Genomic DNA, 20,958 nt, shown 5'->3' on the forward strand with positions numbered 1-20,958 from the left:
TTTACAAATACAGTCTGAGCCAAGTCTGATGTGTGCATGTCATGATTGCAGGCTAGCACTGAAGTCTAAAATAAATATCACAGAAACATGTGTCGAGTTGTTTAACTGATTAGTCAGTAGACAAAAAAAAAAGTCTTTTTTATTGTTTTATTTGAAACCTTTGATAAGAGCTTCTTAAATATGATTATTTTCTGCTTTTCTCTGTCTCATTTCATTGTAGCAAGAATCCCTTCAGGGTTTTGATTGTCAGTTCAAACACATACGCAGGTTGAAGGCATCACTTCTTGGCTCTGGTAGCTTGAGATAAGATTTTTTTCATTATTTGTCACATTTTGTGACTGAATGATTAACCAAGGAAATAATAATAGTTGGATTAATTAATAATGAACATCCAGTCATCCCTTGCAGCTTTAATTATATTGTCTCCAAAGCATTGCGTAATTTTCAGGCGTTTGTTATAGGTGTAGTTTGACACTTAAAACTGCAGAAAATACAGAAAATCTTACCATTTTAATTATTTCTTTCTCTGAACCCCAAAAAATCATGTATTTCTTCTCTGCTATGTAGGCTAACACGATATGCAGATTACCAGCAGTGTGTTGAAACACTGCATCTAAAGCCGAGGTAGATGAATGTGAGTTTACAAATGTGCAGACATGTTCATACGCACACACACACACACACACACACACACACACACTCACAGCAGCCCTGTGCTCTCTATGTCAGCCCGTCTAAGCTTCTTCCCCTCCCCCCTCTCAACATCTCTCTCCCCTTTTTGTCCCCCTCGCCCTCTCCTTTTCCCTCCCGCTCGCTCTCTCCTGCCTGCTAGCACTATTTCAAGCCTCTGCCGAGGAGAGAGAGAGAGAGAGAGAGAGAGGCAGAGACACACAGATGCGCAGTTAGAGAGAGAGAGAGAGAGAGAGCGAGAGAGCGAGAGGGAGGGGAAAGCAAACAGGATTTAGAGTTCAAGTGCACGTGCAGAAAATAGGCTGAATAGAGGAGAGTCGGAGCAAAAAGGAAACCAGGAAAGGAACGGCAGGGGCGGGAGACAAAGCACACAGTAGCGTTTTCTCTTCTTCTTTCTTCCTCTCTATTTCCTTCTCAAGGAAAGATGAGGTATTAGTCGTGAAATAGGGGGGGACAAAATCTGAAAAGGACAAAATTCAAATACCGTGAGCGTAAAAAAAAAAAAAGACCAAAAAAATGTATTCCTATTCCTGCCCCCTCCTCTTTTCTCTCCCCACAAACCAACTCCTCCTCCATCCCTCCCTCTTGGATATTTCTCCATGAACCCCCAGTCTCTCTCTCTCTCTCTCTCTCTCTCTGTCTTCTCGCTGGCTCTCCTTTCTCTCTCCTCCCACCTCTTCACACACACACACACACACACACACACACCCCGGAGTCCTTCCCACTCCTTCCCCTCACGCGCGCTTACTATCCACTTTCACTGGAGACCGACCACAACGAGCTCTGTTTTACTTCTTCATTTAAAAAAAAATGTTTTTGCTTGTCATTCTTTGCTTTTAGTTAAGCCCTCATGTACGGACGCACCGTCACCCCTCCTATGCGTGGCGCCCCTGAAAAACTCAGGCCGTGGATTGTGCCTACGTTAGACTGAATGCCACAAATCGCTTGTCCTCTCCTGTTAACAGCTTTTTCTACTCCTCTGCAGTATTTTTTAAACAAGTTTTATAAGAACTCGACCTCAGTTTAGAGATCGTATCTGTATTCTGAAGCGGGAGCTGAGGGTGGAAGAAAAGGAAAAGAGTGTCTGATGAAAGGATAGATGAAGGGGACAGAGGCAAAGAATGAGGGGAAAATGGAGAGCATGGTCTGCGGGAGAAAGAGAAAGAGAGAGGTAGGAGAAAGAGTACCGGCACTGGCAAGAAAAACAGGAGGGGGAAGAGAAGAGAAGGGGGACCAGTAGGGGATAGACTTAGGAAGGAGGGACGGCCGGTCAGGAATTGGCAAAAATCGCGGGAAAAAGGAGAAAAAACAAAACTCCAGAATGAGAAGAAACTGGACTTCTCGAGAAAACTCAGGCTCGCGCTCCGTGGTCGCCTTTGATTTTTGCTTTTTGCCATATTTTTTCATCACTTCTCGGGTCACCCTCTCATTCATCTGTGAGTATACTGTACGTCCTTTTCCTTTCCCATACATGCATCCTCTCTGCCTTTCCTTTTTTTCCTTTAAAGCATTCTCCTCTCCCCCGCCTCGCCTTCACTTCATTTTTCAACTTCTTTTTTTTTTCCTTGTTTGAGAAATGTGTTCCCTTGGTTGCTAATCCCCCCATCCTGTTCGTCTATCCCATCTCGCGCTCCACCTCTCTCCCCTCTTTCACTGTCTTTCTCTCTTTCCTCCTTCAGCTCCTCTTTATCGCGGGTTATCGCTGTTCTCTTTGCCTCTCCTTGAAGGATTACCTCTGCTCACATTTAGATGAGGGCTTTGGAAAGGGATCACTGAGGAGTCACCCGGTTTCGGGGGGCCCATGCATGGGAGGCTAGCATATGAAGGAGGCAGGGTGTGTGCATTTTCTGTGTGTATCTATCTGTGTTAGTCATGTGTATCCGTGTGTCCGTGCATGTGTGTGTTAGTATGTCGGGGTGTGATTTAGAGTTAACGGAGCCGGCAGTGGTGGATGGTCACTCCTGCTCACGCATGCGCGGAGTCGCACAATCACGTTTCATGTTTCATATCCATAAAATGATTGTGTGATGTTGTTAGTAATGAAATAAGCAAAAAATGAAAGGCGAGACGTCGGACCTAGCCGAAACAGAGAGTTGAAAATGCTGTAAGTACTGCGAGATTTCTTCTTCTTCTCTCATTGCATATTTCACTCCTCCCATGCTTCTCCCCCTTTTTCTATCCCATCTTCCATCCGTTCATCCGGGTATCCCCAATCTATCTGTTGGTCCGCCTGTAAAGACAAAACCCACGGTCCAAGATGTGGTTCGGTATCAGCCAAAGATAAAGGTGGATTCAGGGCGTAAGCTAAGTAATAAACTGGAGTCAGCAAGTTTTTTTCTTTTCAATAGCGTGCACATTTGGACGAGATTACTTTTGTTTGATGCGGTGAAGTTGCAGGTAAAGACGGAGGCTTTGATGCAAATTATTGCATGTCTGCTATGTAAAGATGTCGACAATAGTGGCTTACATGAACGCGTTATTGTACTGTAAGTACAATGGGCCTGAAAAGAGGCATAAAATGTTCGTCCATTTGCAGTCCATCTGCTGTAACCTCCATCGAGTATACCTTTTTCTCCCGTGGTATCAGCCTCAGATATCTCCTGGCATCTCTTTCCCTTCCCTTTTTTCCTCTCCTGTGTTATATATCCGTCTGCTCTGTGTTTTATATTTACATAGCCTCCTGTTATCTCTGTCCGCATTTTCTCGATTACTTGTCACAGTTGTTATCTGAATCCAAGATTGTCCACTGGTATCGTTCTGAGGGGAGTGTGTGTGTGTGTGTGTGTGTGTGTGTGTGTGTTTACATGTGTGTTTCTATAAGAGCTCAAAAACCCTTTGATTGTTTGCGCTGGTCGTTTGTGTTTTGTCTTTGTGTATCACCTGTTTGCGTGTGAAGCACGCTTATTAAAGTTATGTGAGGACATCGTCAAAAAAAAAAAGTTTGGATTAAAAATAGCTCAGACCTTTTAAAAAATACATATGGGGAAAAACAGAAGCTAATTGCATAGCCGAGGCTGTTAGATAACAGCTATTGGCCTAGTTTTGTAATAATATTCAGCGTCTACATGTGTGCTAAATTAATTCATATGCAGTGACTTGATTAATACACAATAATACAACATTTATGGGCCGAAAGGAATCACTGCATTCTGTGATGAACCAAGCAGGGAGGACGCTTTTGTGTAGTGGCGTCCCGGGCTCGACCTTTCTGTGACCTCCACTGTAGCTCTCAATAAAATGAAGGGAAATTATTTGATGTCAAAATTTTGCAGGACCTAAACGTCCTACCTTTTTTTTTTCAGCTAAGATACAAGATGGTTAACAGAGACAAATCCCCCCTCCAGAACCACCAGCTCGTGCTTTTTTGTTTTCAAATTTGACTTTCAGCAAACCTGCCTAGCAACTTTGATTCCACTCCTGAGGGGATTTGATGGTAATGTCAGTGTAGTGGGACCCCCAGGTTATGAAATATTACTCAGACAGACCTGGCGTTATGTAATCTTACATAACTGAGGCGGCAGCTCAGCAGGGTCGTGATCAGAGGCTCTGGAGGAGAAGCTATATGGGTCTGCTTATGGTATGAACTCACTGGCAGGGTCAACACACTCTGGGCCTTAAAGGGGAAGAGGCCCCGGCTGCATAAAGATACTGCAGTATTCACACATATGGACGTAAGTGCCTGACACCTAAAGGCTGAGGAAACAGAATAACCTCACCTATAGTAGGAACAGTTTGCTGCAGGCTGTCTTTACGTTTCTGTGAAATTCGACAGACCTCGTCCTGTTTAAACTTAAGACTTCTATGTCCTTAATTAACTTTAAACCATTTACTCTGATTGAATTTCATGTCTTTGCTTAAAAAATGAGCAAACTTCTAAAGATAGCCTGCCCAAAACTACGGCATATTTTCCCATAATATTCGAGGTACCACAGTTCGCAGTCGTGATGCATGATTCTCCACCAGTTCTCTGTGAATCTCATGTGTTTCTCATTCATAATTGATGACATTCAACCGCAGCATACATTAATGGATCGAACAGACCTCAGGAATTCCCATGCAAGCTGCCATTGTGTGTAGCAGGTTTGAATTTGTGCTGCTGAATTTGTGTTTTCCCAGCTGGAAACTGACAAGTGCTAGTACAACAGCCTAGCAGGCCTGGTGTGAAATACAACTAGTACAATAAAATGCCTGCAACATTTAGAAGTGTTGTATAAAATGGAGCATTAAAAAGATCTTGATATATCATAAATTAAATACCACAAGGGTGACATGACTTTAAGTGAAGAATGGGGCTGGATTCAGGCTTGCTTACAGACAAATAAAAGACAGATAATACAGAATTAGCTCATAAATAATATCAAGGACATCATGTTTTACAGAATACCTAAAATCCCCGGACTAATTACGATGCAAATAATGTATATTTATGTCTGTTTTTCAGGTTCAGCCTCTGAGACAACCCAAACTTTTTAACCGAAGATTTTTCTAAGGTAAGGACAGTTTTATTGTACATTTATTTAACTCAAAAAGAGTCCAGAATGAACAACAAATCCTTAACGCTTGTGTACATCTATGTTTAGACTGAGCGTATGTATAGGTTTGTTTAAAATCAAGTGCTTTACTGAGTAGAGTTTTGTTTAATGGCACTCAGCACTCAGGAACACTTGGTCAGCCATTTTAGTCTATGGCCCGATCGAAACGTCAATGCACCATCAGAATAATTGAATTACTCTTCCCTGAGTCATTCTGTCGTGATCAACCTCACAGATATTTGCTAACTTGGCCGTTGTTAAAGCAGCTCGCAGGCAATCTCTCATTTCACTGACACGCCTTTTTGAGTCAGTTTGGTGTAACACTGTTGGCTGTGACTTATCTTAGTAAGCAACAAGTGGAAGGGTCATCTGTTGGTCACGTCCCGATTATCAGATGTTGCTGAAAAGTGAGAGAGTGCGGGGATAAAGAGCGGCCTGTGGTCTCGCCTAGAAGCTAGCTTTGGAGATGCCTCACATTACATTTTTGTCTTTGTGCTGATGTCACCCCTGTGCCCCCGGTCCAGCAGCAGGAGAATAAGAGCTACATTCTGCCTCTGCGACACAATAGAGCCCTTCTTGCCCTGATATTTTCACAATGTGTTTTTGCAGGGCCCTTTGCACACAAAGACCGTTGATTCAGAGCTAGTTGAGCTGTGCACTTTACCTGATATTTCCATTCTTGTCGAAGTTGTTTGCTCAGAGATTTGAAGCAGTTTGCCTCCACTGTCAGCACGAGCTTTGTAAATACACTGCAGGTCATTTATTCGATTTCCAGATTAATTCGCAGCACCTACTCAAAGTGGGAAATGTTAATGCTGCTTCATAAATGGTGACTCAGCAGCATGTGTGTATTTGAGACTGTTAGTGATGTTTTTCGTGGGTCAGTGACAGAGACGCCATGTGAGCCACTGCAGTACAGTACGGTGGTGTGGCATGGGTTAATGTCTGAGGACCGGAGGAATGTGTTCGGGTCGACAGGGAGAATTCCTCAGTCTTGCGCGACTAGGTCACTGCACTGACGAGAGTCTGCCACCTATTTTAGCATGCGCACTGCCTTCCTCTATCTTTTTCTAATTCTGCCTCCCTGTCTTTCTCTCCCTCTCCCCTCGTTCTCCTCTGTCTGGCACCAAGTCTGTCCTTGTTTCTCCCCTTCCACTCTCTTCCTTTACATCATTTCATCCTTTGTTCTTCTTGCTCGCTCTTTGTTTGTCCCCGTCTCTTTCTTGTGTCTCTTTTAGTTAATCTGTCAGTCTGTCTTTCAGTCACGCCGTCTATTTTGCTGTCCTAGTTTGCCTCATGTTTTTTTCCACTCTTCATTCTGTCTCGTATTTGTCCCCATGCACTTTTTGCTGGTGTTTTTCGTCTTCATATATTCATGCCTCAAGGTGTTTCTACTCCAGCGTCATTATTTTGTCATTGTCATCTGGTTTATCCATTCCAACCATTCCTTCTTTCTTTTTTGTATCAAGTCTGTCTCTCCCTCTCTGTCCTTTTTCTGGGCACACAGAGTGCTGCAGGGAGGACATTTTTATTTGTAGGCCAGCCCAGAAGTTAGCTTCACTCTGGTTCCCTCGACAAAAAGCCAATAGGATTTTCCATTGGATTTTGGACAACTGCAGGAAATAAACTCACTGGCAAATAAAAGTTTATGAGATAATCTCACAGATTAACACCACTATGATTTTTAAAAAAAAAGCGATGCATGATATATTTCTTGATATTCTTAAATCTCCTCTAAACTACTGTAGACTACTAAAATACAAAATAATGAAATAAACTAGAGTTACAATAAAATTAAATAAAGTAGCTACTGTCATATAAAATCAAATTAAGCACTGTTATATTAGAGTTAAAAAAATTATTGTTACAATAAAATAAATCAAAGCAGATCCACATGGTGCTTTTATTTTTCTCGGCTCGTCTCAGGCCGGAGGTGTTGATATTTTTGCTGTGAAGTTGAAGCTTCCTGTAAACAGAAGTTATTTTGCAGTTAGTGGAAAGTTAAACTATGACAATGGTGCAGTTAAACTTGATGTTGCATCATGTCAACATCATCCCCACAAAGTTTCCAACTTGTAACCATGTTCGGCATTTGATGATGTATAATATTGCCAACAACCTCTGTTGTCTAGTCTAGTTTAGCCAGTTGTTTGCAACTGCCTTTTTTTAAGACACTTAAAAGATTGAAAATGAACTATTTACTGATGTATTTTATGCCATAGAACAACAGGAGAAAATATCTTTAGCTTGTGTTAACCACTGACCTTATTTCACTCATCTAATCAAAAAGTCATTCAAAAACCTCTGACTTAGAGACGAGGAATCCAGCACAGCAAAAATGCTAACTCATTTCCAGGCTTTAGGACTCATTAATGCAGCACTCTACTGAGCTCAGTGCTGCAGGTGCTTTCAAGAGGACACAGCGGGAGTGCAGGGGAGTGAGACAAAACACATAGACATATACATTCTCTATGCTTGTGAAATGACACTGGCGTGCTCGTTATTAATGCAGTGCTGTAGGATACATATGGTGCCTGGTGGTGCTGGTCGTATATGATTTATACGGTGCGTTCACAGGCCGAGGGCTTTCATACCAGCTATCTGTATTCCTGAGTGAAGAAGTTTGAAGAGTCTCACCTTTTCATTGGCTGACAGCGGGGGTGACAGACAGACCCCCAGGTACCGGAGTGTTTCCGCTGATGGCAGATGTGGCGATTTGACACAGTCTGAACCTCGCACACATGCTCTCTGAATGGAAACACGTTTCTCTTTTTACACAGATGTAGGCTGTGCACAGTCGTAGACCTCATGCAGAGGGATATCTGCAGCCACACCAGGAGATTCTCTTGTTCTTGCGTGCTCTACATCCGGAAACATGTGAATTACTTGTGAAATACCTGGCGTAAATGTTTCATGATTCATTGTTTCATTTTATTTTGGTGAAGTGGTTTGCCACATTAACATAACAATTGTTAGAAGTTTAAAAAACAGTATTAAAAAGTATTTTAGAACATTTTTCTGTGATTGACAACACGCCTCAACATCTGAACTATTTCCTTTTCCTATGTGAACAATTCTTTCACGCTGTATTATTGACTGCTCTGTCGTCCCCATCTTGTAGTACATTTAGGTTAAAACCAATGTCAATTATTTTATCAATTCACCGTTCATAGTTTGGTCTTTAAAGTATCAGAAAATGGTAAAAAAAAATGTTTAAGTGTTTCCCAGAGGCCAATATGACATTTTTAAGTGTCTTGTTATTCAGATTACTGTCATAGAGGAAGTGAAGAAACAAGAACATATTTACTTTATTTAAATATTTAGCCAAGAAGTTGGAATCAGATAATTTTGCCTTTTGTTTTATAATTTAAGAAAATTAATCAAAATAAGTTATCAATTGAATTAATAGTTAACAACTTACAGATTAATTGTCCAATCGTTGCAACTCAATTGGGCTGTGGGAAAAAAATATGTTTTTTTCCACCATTTCTTTTTTTTGAATGGCTGAATTGTAAATTTATTTAAAAAGACAAATTAGTCAGTAATGAAAATGATTGCAAGTTGCAACCCTAATAGACACATGTATACAAAAAAAAGTTTTAAACACTGTGATTGACAGCGTACCATAGTAACTATTGTGTTCAATTATTAACTGTAATGTCATGCCAGTCTTGTATCCCATTTTGGTTCAAACTAAATTATTAAGTGAAGAGTGTAATTCCATGAAAGATATTCAGTATTAGGGAAACTATGACAAAGTAGCTTGTAATGAAGCATTAATATTTACACATGCTACACTAAATTGATTTCATTCTCAACTATATGTGAGGCCGAACTAAGTTAGGTAACAAAAATCTCCAAATTGGACTCACAGAGAATTTTGGGATACATCTCTATAAATGCTATTTTAATCATCTCAAAACGTGTGTAACTCTGCATGCGTGTCTGTTCGTGTGTGTGTGTCGGCTCAGGCCCGCCACCCAGCACCTAAAGCCCTGGCAGTTTCAGACAGTGAGGGGAGGTGAGACGTGAGTAATAGCAGTGACTGATGATGTCACAGACAGCATTGCGCCGCTTCAGCTGCCCCCCTGACCCGGCTTTAGGATGGCGGCAGCAGCGCGCAAGCACCCGTGGGTAACACACGCCAAAGCACATTAGAGGCAGGGAGATGGAGAGAGGCGGGGATGGAGCACACAGAACACAGCTCAGGGGGACAGAGAGAGAGACAGAGAGACAAAGAGAGACAGAGAGAGATAGAAAGAGAGAGAAGGGGGGGGGGGCTGGCAGATTAAAGAAGGGGGGCAGGAAGAAAAGCTGAGAGACATGGCGATGTTTGCCTCTCCATGCTTTTTTTTAGCAGACTGTCTGGTTGGAGTTGATGTTCTACATCATTGCCTCAGGTATCTCTCACTGTCTCTCCCTGTCTGTCTCTCTGTCGGCTTTGCTTCCTCTATCAAACAAAATGAGTCTTTGCACGAAAAGAAAAAAGAACCCTGATAGACGGTTAGAAAACAAATAGACAACAATTTTGAAGTCATTTATCAAGAAAAAATGCCAACCATTTTCTGGCTTCAGCTTATCAGACGCGAGGAATCTCAGCTTCTCTGTTTCTGATATCATTGTCACTGGAATCTCTAGATTTGCACAGTTGGTCGGACAAAACAAGATATTTGAAGATGTCAGCTTGAGCTTGTGATGGGCATTTGTCAACTATTTTCTGACGAATTACAGACTAAACAAATGAGTGAATCTTCAAAAAAGATAACCGAGTTGTCAACAATCAAAATTAACTGCAGTCCTACATATAATCTATTCCTTGTCTCTCTAATGTCTTCCTGCTTTTGGATAAAAGACGCACACATTTCACATTTTATCTTCAGCATCTTTCTTCTTTGTATTCACGGTCACTGTCTCTCAACTTGACTCACGGTGCAAAAGGTGAAAATTTTCAAGTGAGTTCAACAAGGATGAAATGAGCGACATTGATGTAGTTGAAAGACTGCTGGGCTGGCTTCTTTAGACATCTGATAGATTGCTTCAAAAGGCAGCTGTCGCTGGCTGCAACTCCTCTCACCGAGTCTCTCCTTTGCTCCAGTGGGTCCATTGGGTGCCACAAAATATGCAATTCATGATGATTCATATGAAGTGATAGATGCATTTATGTAGCACAGAGAAACATATTGAAAGAAAATATGATGTACAGTCTAAAACCTGGCTGATACAGAAATTGTTGCCTTGATGCATATGAAGTGAGAAATTTACGGTATTTGATACAGTCATGGCTACAGACAAAATCCACATTGTATAGTTATAGATGGTATTATACTTGGTGTTATACTTTTTAGCTCACACAACTAGTTGTTTAGTCAGGCGAAAGAAATTTATTCTAATGTTTGTCATTTTTAATGAAAAATGCGAAGAAATCACTGTGTCCTGCTCCTCAAATGGGTTTTCTTGGTCCCCTATGAGTAAATTAAATAACTCCAGAATTTTGAACCACTAGGAAAAAACAGGCTATTTCAAATCATCATCTTGCGTTTTGGGAAATTGCAATCAGCAATTCTCACTATTTTCTGACATTTCCAGGACCAAACGACTAATTCACAATGAAAACAACCATTAGTTGCAGCCCTACAGTAGTTAAACTAATCACAGATAAAACCCTGATGATTATAATAATTGCAACTTATGTCAACGTTCATGCATTTGTAATAAGAGAACATAGACATAATGTGAATACAGTCAGTGTTTTATGTGTTATAATGCCAATATTCAAGGGGGTTTTAGTTGTGAGAGTTAAATTTCCACCATCATAATTTACCTTCAGCCATCTCTCATATGGTTTTTGTGTTATTTTACAGCATACGTAGATCAGTGCGTCCAAAGTTTCAACCCTAATGTTAAAAATAACAACTGTGCACAGCCAATCATACCGTAATCCATTAAATAAAACCAAATCAAATAGTCGTTTACAGGGTGAAATCATAGACTGTAAAAATATATAATGGACTTCACTACTGTGACATCATCTATTTGCTTGTGGCCTCCCGTTTTTAATAAAATGTAAATGGTTTAGGTATATGAAATTCATCCCACGTACAGTTGTCAGAAATGTTCAAATTAGCTAGAGAGACCAAAATTGTTCTTTGTACCAGGCTGTAAACTTGTGTATTTCTGCTGTAAAGTTGGACATTTTAACTCGGAGGGTCTATGATGTTTAACCCTCGAGGTTGCTGCTTGGGTGAAATGAAGGTGGCGGTTATATTTAACCTGATTCTCTCCAAATATATACATTGTACAAGTAACATTAACTGTCACTTTACAATGTAGTGATAGTATTCAGTTCTCCCACGGCCATCCATGCTTCTCTGTCAAGGGATTGCTATAGCTATCCTCTCAATTATACAATATCGCTTACGGCGTACAGTGTTTTCTCTACGGCAACTGAGCTACTGCACTTAAAGCTAACAGAGGTATTTATCATTGAATTTCATCTCAAGAGCCAAGGAACCTTGAGCTGGAAGTGGAGAGTGCCCATTTACAAGCACTCAGCACCCATGTGTTTGTTTTCGCCACTATCACTTCAAAGTCTCATTCAGTTCCGACTCCCAAATGGCTCTTGATTCTTTGATCTCATTGCTGAGATGAGCAGATACTCAAAGGCGAGCAATCCTGTTTGTAATTTCAAGGAGACACTCAGAGGCAAAAGAATCTCAAATATGTTTTTCTGTATAGGTGGAAATCATAGCTCTGGTATGGTATATATCACCAATTCACACATTTTGATACATGTAACTGAGGAAATAAATGAAAAGTAAAACAGTAAATGCAGCAAATGAATGAAAAGTAAAACAGTAAATGCAGTAAAAATTGTAAATTCATGTAAATGGTATAAATATAAACACATACTTTCTGACACTTATGATTTTGAAGAGGATGACATGGATACGGCTGCATCCATCGCTTGTGTATTGCTCAGCTCAAAATAATATTCTCAAAAGTAGAAATATGATACTCAATCAAATCCCTGGTGATTTCTCTATCACAGTCTAGACGAATATAGTCGACCGGTATATCATATTTCAGCAAAAGACCTTACACATGCTGTCAGACAAGAATACGGCTTTAATCAGGCATTTCAGACCAGAAGTCTTTGGCCGAATCCAGTTATTGAAGTTTTTTTTGTGAGCAGACTCAAGACAAGAACTCAGACTAAAACCTCTAACATTTATAGCTGAAGCTATTACTTGATTTACAAGTTAATTGATCGAATGCAACTATTTGCACCTATGATAATCGATTAATCATTTCAGTCATTTTCGAAATTCCACACATTCAAGATGTGACGATTTTAGGCTTTTCACTGTATCATATAATTATAAACTGAATCTATCAAAAAAGTTATTAAAAGTCAGCTCACGGAAATTTTAAGTGGTATTTCTTTTACTTTTAAGTGCTATTTTCTGACATTTTATAAAAAAAAAAAAAAAAAAAAATCTACCCATGGAAAAAATAATCTGCAAATTAATCCACAATGAAAATAACCGTTAATTTGTCGTGTTTGTCGTATTTTTCAAACCTTCTTGCAGTAAAACAATGAGAGGTTCAGTCCACTTCTATCTGAATGCTCCCTACAGGTTTTAGCTGTAAATGTCATGCTCCAACAGGGAGTTTGAGTGGAAAGGTCATACTTAAATCCTTGCAAGATTTTTAATCTCATCATCTTTGGTGATAACAGGATTCTAGCGCAATATGGAGTATTGAATTGGAGTATGGCATGGAGGTCCTGATAAGTATGGAAAAAATAAAATAAAATATGGAAACTTTTTTTCAAGACATATTTTCAAGTATCAAATTCTGAATTTTTAGAAATAAATTGATCACACACGCAGAGTGTTTTTCATGGTGTTTGTCTCAGGTAGCCAGCGCAGCCAAATGTTAAACACTGTGTGAGTGAGCACAGCAAAAATAAACCAGAAAATGTAATTATTGATTATTGATATTTCTGACACATTTTTAGTCCTTGATTTTAAAAGAGACTACATAATATGTTGGATAACAATATTATAATATTGTTTGTTCAATATGTTGTTTATTGATTTGCATTAGCTTCATTACCTAGCTACAATTGTCTGGCAACTTTTTGGCAACATAATAGCATAAATTGTCAGAATATAAACATGGATCCTCACAGTCGTCTTTTAAAGCTATCTACTGACATATTAAAAACCTTGGTATTTGTACTCAGATGTCTAATATGGTCTGAAAAATCTACCCAAGAGTCTGGAAATTTGAGTCTGGAAAAGAATGGAATTTTGAAATGGAAATGTGTAGAAACCCATTGTGAAATGAATGTATCATCTAGGCATGAAATAGAAATAAAAGGCTCAAAGAGCAGATGTTGCTGTTGTAAGATATGAGATCAAGGTTTTTTTTATTCACAGCCATGATCCTCTCACCTCAGTCATCAGCAGATCGGCGTCTTAACAGTGTGAAATATTTATGTATTCTGATATTTCGAGAAAAAAAAAGTTGAATATTGCCAGCTACATAGTACATTACCAATGAAAAATATTTGTAAGAGAGGATTGAAAAAAGAAAATAAGCGTTAGAGCGTTTCTTAAAGGCTTTCAGTAAAAAAAAAATCAACAAAGTGAATAAAGAGGACAAATATGTAATATTGTATTGAATCAGGATAGAGTCTGTAGAGATATGATGGAAAAAGAAGCACTGGCAGTCTCATCTCACTTATACTGTTCGCTATAACCTATTCCACACGCACATAGGTATTTTTTTTTGAAAATAGGATTTAGATTTTTTTTTTTAAATCCTGTCCACAGAAGCACTATTGAAAAATAAATTCCAAAATGCAGAATAGAAGCACTGTCATGGCATACCAAACCAACAACTGGCAATCATGCAAGAGGAAGTGCTTTTTCACATTAGGTGCAATTGATTTGCACCGTGCCCGAGTCTGATTGGCCGCCCCCTCCACCACCCCCAACACTCAGCTTTCACATTAGTAATGTTGTTCTGTATGCGGGTACAGTGGTGTTATTATCTACATGACATTTTTGTTATGCTACAGTGTAGAAAAGGCCGCTGCAAACAGAAACTGCTGCTCCAATGGCCGTCATCAACAGGGATCGGCGGAGCAGCGAGGCGAGGCCTTGCTCGGTATGTGCACATGAACCATGCTCGAAACCGCCTTCTCAATTGGATGTGGGCACCGATAGGCGTACCATGCCCAGGTACATTACACAGTGTTCACAGTAGAGAAACAAACTGGGCTTTGGGGTGAAGTGTACTCATATCTGTGCCTGGGTCCGTGATGTGAAATCCCCTGAAGAAGAAGGTGTTAGCTAATCAGAAACCGAAACTGGCTGCGGGATCTGTGCCGTGGTAGTGTTAGATTATGTAGCAGTGACCTCAGTAGCGCATTTTGATGCCTGAGTGTAGTGGGAGAGTAGCTGTACATTTATGTGTTAACATGTAAAAACTAAAGTTATCGAGGTTGAAACCAGCACTATTTTGGTCACGTCTGCAATTGCACAAAATGTCGCCTCATTTGTGATGCCTCACGAAGGAGATAATGGCGCACACTTTAACATTATGAGCCAAAAACTCTGAACATCTTCATCCTGGAAGAAGTTTTCATGCATTTTCATCGACCTAAAAGGCAATTCGTGTGTGGACGGAAGGCCAAAAGGGATAGCAAAACTACATTTAAAAAAAAAAATGTACGTGTGGACTAAACCAGAGCACCACCAGTGAGGCGTATCTCTGATGCACCGCCGCTCTCCTGCCTCTCTCTCTCTCTCTGTTTCCTCTCTACCTCGCTTAACCATCCATTTTAACCGTCAATGACCTCAAATCACTGAGGTTTGGGTTGTAGAAATGAGTGGTCTTTCCCAAGTGTACAGTTAGTCGCTGTGCTGCTGGTAACACATCACCCATCCAACCCTCCTCCTTCTCCTCCTCCTCCTGCGGTGCATCACCCCACTCACTCGCTTTCAGTCTCCTTCTCTCTCCTTCACTCCCTGGCTTAATATTGATCTGAATTCATTTGTTTCCTATTGATCTGCCACTCCACCCTCTGCCGCATTGAACAAACACAAGGACACACACCATGCGCACACAAGCCTCATACACGCAACCGTGCCGATGCAGCTCATGTGCGTCTCTTACTAACCTTACTCATGCGCACACACGTATACGCAAAGAAAAAAAAGGCTGAAAATGCTCATTTACTAACCTGTTGTACGTGAACTGACTTGAAGGTTAATATGCACACAAACACACTGCATACTGACAAACCCGCAATAGCACACTCTTTGTCTGAGAGATTTCAGAGGCTGAAAACACGAAGGTTTGGAGAGGTCTCAGCTCGAGCATCAGACAAGCTAATGACATACAAAGGAATCTGGATTCCATATTGATCCAACACCTCAGGAGTGAGATGAAAACACAGGCAGTCCAAGGCTGGCACCGCCGGGCGGTGCAATTTCGGCTGCAGTTCATTTCTCAGGTTTTTTTGAATCATACTCAGAGTCATTAGTTCAACAGATGAAATGAATTCAGCTCGGTGGCAATTGTTCAGGGAGGTGTGCGAGCTGTCATTTGTGGCAGTAATTGTGTGTTTCTTGAAAACCCTTCATAGTCTTCAGAAAAAAAATGCAAATAAGTCAATCATGTTTAAGGCTGCGTTGTATTCATTGATGGGCTTTCCCAAAACTGCTTCATAAGAAATAAAGAAGAAAGTAAGAATGGGATGTAGTGTCTTAAAAGCCCAGGGCAAAATGTAAAAAATTCAGTTATTCATAACTAAAATGTAATATATGAGCATGTGTTTAACCCCTTGGCTTGATTTCTTACAAAAACATGGAAAGAAGGCAAGGAGCGACTTTGAGAGAAATGACCTAAAAATTAGCAAAAAAAAAAAAAAAAAAAAAAAGGAAGAAATATACCTGAAAATTGCTATTAAGTATTTGCGCCACCATGACGCTGTATGTGCGGATAACTCATAATGAACCACAGTGGTCATGTTCATGGTAATGAAGGAACATTATCACAAAGTGCAACTGCCTGGCTCATTGGTGTGTATTAATAGTTTTGGGACCACAGTCAAGCTCTGTGACACAGAAGAATTAAATCTATCAGACTTATGCTAAAACAAAAATAATTATAGTCAGCAGGCGTCTGATGTCTAATTTGCGTTATCATTGAGTGATTCAGTGCCATTTCACTGAAATGTTACCTTTCTGTGTCCTCAGTTCAGAATTTCAATTGTTTGCTCTGAAGATGCTTGGTGCTTTTTCGGGGTCCAAAATGAGCACCAACCAAGTGCCAAAGGCAGGTAGATTTTCCGTTTGACGAGTAAATCGCAGAAGGCTATCCCCCACACTGGCAGGTACCTAAATTTTCATGCAGGAAAAAACAGTTTCAGTGTTGTTTGTGGGCGCACTGCTTCTGTCCTCTGCCGTAAAGTGTCAGAGTTTAACACATGCATGCATACGTCTAAACAGTGCCACAAAACTGACCATCTCTAGTGCTCCTGTAGTTTCTTGGCACTGGTTACGAAGCGAGACAGCAGCTATTCTGCTAATTTATCACTTGCCAGCAGTCTGCGAAGAAGAAAGTGATTATGGAAGAGAGTGAGAGGTCTCATGTGGAGGTTTAAGTTGATTAAAATGATTGATGATGATGTATAAGTGTATTTAATTGCAAATACTCAATATAGTTAAAAAAAAATGCTTCAAACTTTGCTCCACCCTCTTTAAGTTTGTATTCAACATAATACCTTAGTATCTAGTATCTTTTTGTCTATAATATGCTCAACTGCTGGATCTTTTCATCAGTTCCCTTGGCTGCTGACTCAGAAATTTAATTTCGGACACTGTTTTCTTCTTGTAGTGGTGCTTCAAATTGCTGCTTTGAATATGGTTGAAAACAGCAGTGTGCAGATGTCCAAAAATGTATAAAAGGTGCATGGTTGTGGAAAAAATTACAAAACAAACACTTGCACTCAGAGGAAATTTCACTTATTTAATATGGCCAAAAATGAGTAGACACAGATGCATTTCAGCACATGAGCCATCATCAGTGTGACCTTTAGTTGAAACACATCCATGTCTTTTCCTTTTTGCCCATATTAAATAAGTGACATTGCCAGTGGCAGTGTTTTCTACTTTAATAATTGCCAGGGTATTGATATATATATGATGAGACATACTGATTTTGACCTGCCTGTGGAAAGAATGAACTTGTAAAAGTCTGTCCATTCTTGATTAAAAAACACTGTACGAAAGGTGAATTTTCCTGCACCAATTTGTTCCTTTTCAATTTATTTTCTTGCCTGTCAAAATAAAAGTCCAATACTGCTGAAATGATTTTATTGGCGGAGACAAATGCACATGTTCTAATATTGACAGGGGTGTGTTCCCTCACCCTCCCTGAAACTACCTATGCCCATGTGCGCATCTCACTTTGGTTGCAATGCTTATCGGTATGCCTAGACTTGACTGGCCGAGTAGCATCATGTGAGATGATTTAGTGCATGCAATTGCTCTGTGAGTTTCCTGGTTTTTAAATCAGTGCTGTAAATGCTGCACTGGTTAGAAGCAATCTATCAAAACGTGGTCTTTCCCATTAATTTATCGGTTCTATGGGTGCGGATAGCACGTTGTCTGGGGCCCAGACCCAGGGCATGGAGAAAGATGATAGGCTAACAAGGGTGACGAGTTTCTGTCATTTTGCTAAAAAGGGGAAAGGTTTCCCCACGTCTCTGCTCAAATCATCTACTGCTTATAGTCATGAGGTTTAGTTTATAGTTGTTTTTCGTCTGCTTTCTTCATAAGAATTTATTGATAAAATAAAGAGTGTCACCAGCTTCTGCCTTCAGTAAGCTGTGACAGGTTGACCAGCCTTTCTGCGGCCCCACCAGCCACTCCAAATTTTTAGTCGGTGGCATCAAGTTGCCATGACACCAGACTGTTTTTCCTGCCCTCTGACCTCGTTTCAGGACATGCTGTGCTCAGTCAGTCTGCATCTCCAGCAGCGGCTTGAGTTCAAAGGGCCCGGGGGGAAAGGAGGCAAGGGGGAGAGTCTGTGCTTCCTCTCGATAATATTAGATAAGATCCACCGCAGGCTATACTCGCTCTCCCTAAGTGCATGCATATATACGTACACATGTGGGAATTATTGAGTGTGTACTGACACAAAAGCCGCACATCTCCATCTCTGTTGTCTTTGTGTTGCAGCATCATAATTATTGCATTTGTTTGGTTCACTGCTGTTTAATTTATAATGTCTGATTGTCTTTTCCAACATTATTAATGTATTATTCATCACCATTGACTTTAACCGTCTCTGCTATACATGTATTTTTGTACCACCATCTCATTCATGCTTTGTTGATGGCACCGTATTCATTCTCACCATTATCTCCCACTTTGTTAATCCATTTCATACTCTGCAGACGACGTTTGATGCTTCCCCCGTCATAAATGCTCGCGTTTCTATTCTCTGAGCTGCCGAGCGCTTCATCTCTAATCAGGGATTGGTCCATTATGATTTAATTATCTCTGAGTATTCTTTCATGATTGAGTCCAGGGTGTTTTGTTTTTTTTTGCTGAAAACGGCACTTTGAGACTGTGTGGCCTCGATAAAAGCCCAGATATGGTCGTGTCTGGGTGGCTGACTTTATTTATTTACTTATCCCAACTTCATGGCTCTAAGTGTTTATTGATGTTCCCCTTCCTATCCTGTGGTATGCTAATAATCTGCATGATGCTCTGCTGATTTCAGGAATGCCCCGGTCAACCATAGAAGCTCCCCAGTGAGAAGAGAGCCATGGGAAAAGCCTCAAACTAGACCCTGGTTGTGAGGTAAAAGCTTTGGCAACATCTATTTCTTCCCGTTTATACCAACAAAGACCCTTTGAATTTGACTGAAATGAAAGCGACAGCAAAGCTCTTGAGAGATCACAGCTAGTGATGGAGACCGTCAGCTCCAAGTATACAGAGAGACGATAACATTTCAATGTTCTTTTTCTTCTCTGACAGCCTCTTTCTGTCTCTTTCTGTCGCTTTAATTTTCATTCTCATAGAACACAATATTCTTCTAATTGACAACCCATATAAAAGTAAAATTGATATATCTAGGGCTCCCCCTGAAAGCTGAAGAATTGAATCAGAGGCTGCTCCTCTGTGTGATTTTAGACAGCATCTTAGACGCAAGAGGCGTAACGTATTACACAACTCTTATATGTCAGCTGATCTCATCACGCACTTTATTGTTTTCCCAATTTGTGGACATTTTCGGATGCTGTTTTCATTTTAAATTGCTGCTAACTGCTGCTAACTGCTTTGAAAAATGTCTTTATTTTCTGACTTCTGCTTAGAAGTGGTGAATTCACAACTAACAGCAACTTAAAACAAAACTGTCTCTTGCTTTTGTTTAATATCTAGTGTTGGCATTAGCTTGGGCTAACTTGGCTTGTTTCACTGTATTACATGAACACTGCTGTCATCTTGAACGTCCAGCCGAAAGCTGTTCAAACTCTATATGAAAAAAAGGGAACAAATAGTCTACTATTTGTATCAAACAGACAAATCCGATTCAACTTACTAAATTCTGAGTTGAGAACAGCCCTAGTTATATCCCCGCCTCTGTAAACAAACTACTTCCCAACTGTTAGCTATTACATAATTAAACCTATTGAAAGACGACAAAATCAGAGAGACATCATATATGTTATTCAACGCAATTGCATATGGGACCTCACATAACTGCTTGCATAATTAGCAGTGCCCTCTCTTTTTCTCTCTCTCTTTTTCTCTCTTTGACAAGCACACACTACCAGGAGAAAAAATATTATATTACCGTGTGTATGCCAGCAAACGCTGCCTCCAATCATTTGTCACCCACAGAGTCAAACTAGCAATAAGGAAACCAATTCAAAGTGGTACACATTATTTAAAATAATTATATGCTCTACGCATATAAAAGCCCTCATTATGGAATAAGAACATTAAATTGTTAGCGTACTTTTTTTAAAGCTTGCTGTGTGAATTTTGCACATTTGTGAACACACAAATACGCACACACACTCCATCCTCGTCCGCTCATACATATCCAGGATATGCACGCACGTACACACACATACTGGCCAACACTACCCAATAGCCATTGACAACAGTGCCCTAGCAACCACTGGGCATCATGCCAAGCCGCTGAGGTTGCCTGGTAGTGTGTTCCCATGGCAACGTTTTCTGCCTTTGTAAATAAGGTACGAGGAGAGCGAAATAGGGGGGTTTGGGAGAAATTGCACCGCAGCATCTCATTCTGTCTTGAGAGAACTAATAATTTATGGTTTGTGAGTAGCGGATACTTATGCTGGCCCTGCACCAAGCTGTCGTCTGACTGAAGAGGTGCATTTAGCATCGACGGGGATCTCAGGTCTGAGTCCTAGCTGCACAGAGTCAGATCTAGTTTTTAGGGGGACAGGAGAGAAGCATGTTATCTTAGTCTTCCTCTCTGATTTTTAAATGACTTTTCTTAAAAATATAATTTGGAAAGTAATGATCACACTCTGTCAGCTCTGGTGAAGTTTTCTGAGAATTTGTCATTTAGAAATTCATTTGTGATTTTATTCTTTGTATATCAATATGTTTTTTTCCATAAGTTTAAGTTCGTTTTACATATATTTTCCTTATTTTTCCTCCAATAATTGAGA

The 20,958-nt window shown here is 40.2% G+C and overlaps 1 long non-coding RNA gene across 1 annotated transcript in view; it reads left to right on the top strand.

Annotated features, from left to right (window-relative positions):
- LOC121957564 overlaps window positions 1–20,958 on the top strand; it is a 34,218-nt gene that overhangs the window by 2,552 nt on the left and 10,708 nt on the right. Inside the window, exons 3-4 of the long non-coding RNA XR_006106792.1 lie at window positions 5,132–5,180; window positions 19,029–19,108. This is a non-coding gene — a long non-coding RNA (uncharacterized LOC121957564). The remainder of the gene's footprint in view (window positions 1–5,131; window positions 5,181–19,028; window positions 19,109–20,958) is intronic.

The sequence above is a fragment of the Plectropomus leopardus genome, chromosome 18 (genome assembly GCF_008729295.1).
Source record: "Plectropomus leopardus isolate mb chromosome 18, YSFRI_Pleo_2.0, whole genome shotgun sequence".
NCBI classification, from domain to species: Eukaryota; Metazoa; Chordata; class Actinopteri; order Perciformes; family Serranidae; genus Plectropomus; species Plectropomus leopardus.